The sequence below is a fragment of the Ictidomys tridecemlineatus genome, chromosome 8, assembly GCF_052094955.1.
Source record: "Ictidomys tridecemlineatus isolate mIctTri1 chromosome 8, mIctTri1.hap1, whole genome shotgun sequence".
NCBI classification, from domain to species: domain Eukaryota; kingdom Metazoa; phylum Chordata; class Mammalia; order Rodentia; family Sciuridae; genus Ictidomys; species Ictidomys tridecemlineatus.
Window position 1 is genome coordinate 142,530,545 of NC_135484.1, and position 2,378 is coordinate 142,532,922.

Below are 2,378 nucleotides of genomic sequence, written 5' to 3' on the forward strand. Positions count from 1 at the left end.
TAGTCTCGCGTGTAAATTAAACCAAATTTGGCCTGGGGAGGCCTCTGTACCGGGTCCTTAAGTAAATGCAACCTAACTTGCCACACAGAGCGTGTACTTTTGTAACAATGGCTAAGTCTCAACCAATCGCAGAAGCTTAGCTTGTCAGTCACAGGCAGCCCTGTGTTGAAACTGTGTTCCAACAAGGCAAGTGCTTCAAACTTGTTCTGGTTCTCAGACCTGCCCCATTTGTGAATGGTTTGCTTAATTAAACTCTATTAAAATGATTTGAAGTTTTCTTTTAACACATGTATGTGCTCTTTGCATTTCCCCACCCTGGCATGTAGGTGGGATCGGTCAGATATGGATGACTGGTGCTCCATAGCGAGTCCAGAAGCCACAAGCCAACGGAAGATCAGACAGTGAAACACAGGACTCAGGCAGCAATTCCTAGTTAAATAGCTGACGGTCAATTAGGAAAGGAATGTTCCTTACTACCAGAACCATGTGGAGGAATGCAGAACGGGTATTTCATTCCTTCCTGAAACTTCAGAATTTCCAGCTAATCTTTTATCATCATTATTATTATTACTGTTTTATTATTATTTTCATTATTACTATATTCTTTATTAATAAAAATCTATTCTTATACCTGAACCAGGTAGACCAAATTGACGTTTCCCTTCAAGATCCTACTGCACATGCTACAGATACTAACTAACTTTCTAGAAATGGGCTGAACACAATTAAACAATAAGCCCTTTGGATTTAATGCTGATTAGGAGCCCACTTTCCTAACCCTAACTGGAAGTCCTCATGAAGAAAATGACCTAAGGTGAAATCACTACTACTATGAGTTATTTTTTTTTCTTTTCTTCTTTTTCTTTTCTTTTTTTTTTTTTTTTGGTGGTGCTGGGGATTGAACCCAGGGCCTTGTGCATGGGAGGCAAGCACTCTACCAGCTGAGCTATATCCCCAGTCCAGTGGGGATAGGAAGTACAGCAAAATAAATTAGACACTAGTATTGCTGCATTGGTCATACAGTATATGACTGTATGACCAATGTGATTCTGCAACCTGTACACTCAGAAAAATGAGAAATTATACCCCATTTTATTCAAATGTATGATATGTCAAGATTATTGTACTGTCATGTGTAACTAATTAAAACAAATTTAAAAAATTTTAAAAAAAGAAATCACTACTACTATGTTTTGAATTTCATTTTCATGTTTTCTTAATCGACATATAAAAATGCATGCACTTCTAAGGTATGGTGTGATCATTCGATATATGTATACAATGTGTAGGGATCAAATCAAGGCAATTATCATTTCCCTCACCTTACACATTTAATATTTCACCGGGAACTTTCCAAATCCTTTCATGTTCTTCATCATGAAGTACGGTCACCCTTTTGTGCTATGGAACATTAGGATTCATTCCTCCTGATTTTTGTACCTGTTATTCACTCTCCCTTCATTCTTCTTCCCTGTATTCCTTGCAGCCTCCACTAACCCTTCTTCTACTCTCTACTTCTATGAAATTAGCATTTCTACCTTCCATGTGCAGAACCTGTCTTCCTGTGCCTGACCTATTTCGCTCAACATCCCCCAGCTCCATCCATGTTACCACAAACGACAGGATTTCATTCCTTTTGTGGCTAAGTAATATTGTTTGGTATATATACACCATGTTTTCTTTATCCATTCATCTGCTGATACCTCAGTTGATTTCATATCTCTGCTACTGTGAAGAGTACTGCAACCATTGTAACAATTCAGGTATCTCTTTGATATATTGATATATATACCTAGTAATGGGATAGTTGGATCATATGGTAGTTCCACTTTTAGTATTTAGACTTCTGTCTGAGAGAAGATCTGAAATATATTTTCCCTCAGTAAATGCCTGTGCTTCCTCATTCTTATATTTTCTCATTTTTTTAATAATAAAGGTGTAAAAGCGGGGTAAAAGATAACCTCAACTAACTTAGAAAAGCTCAACACAAATGTAGAAAGCTGGATGGAATCTTCTCATGTAGCTTGCATGCTGCAAGGTCATTATCTTTGCTCCAAAATTAAGAAAGCATGTTTTATTGTCTGAAATAAATACAACTAATTCTTAAACTATAAAACAGCTTTAAAGCCATTTCAAAGGCTTGACAAGTTTAACCAAACTTCTTCAAACTCTTCTGTCACCCAAAGAGCATGCAACACAACAGGGGAACAAAATGTGCATAAAATGATTCATTCAATAAGTGCAATTGGCAAGACCCTTAATCCACCACCTCACAATGCTGGGGCACACCCTCCCAACAAGGCAGATGAGAAACAGGAACAACGTGGAGAGGTTTTGTTCATGCAACACATCTGTTCCCTGAGTTGGATCTTGTTTTA

The 2,378-nt window shown here is 37.6% G+C and overlaps 1 non-coding gene across 1 annotated transcript; it reads right to left on the reverse strand.

Moving 5' to 3' along the window:
• Nucleotides 1-883: 883 nt before the first annotated feature.
• Trnag-ccc (transfer RNA glycine (anticodon CCC)) lies at nt 884-956 on the reverse strand. The gene has a single exon. It is a non-coding gene; the product is annotated as a tRNA-Gly (tRNA).
• Between the last annotated feature and the right edge of the window lie 1,422 nt (nt 957-2,378).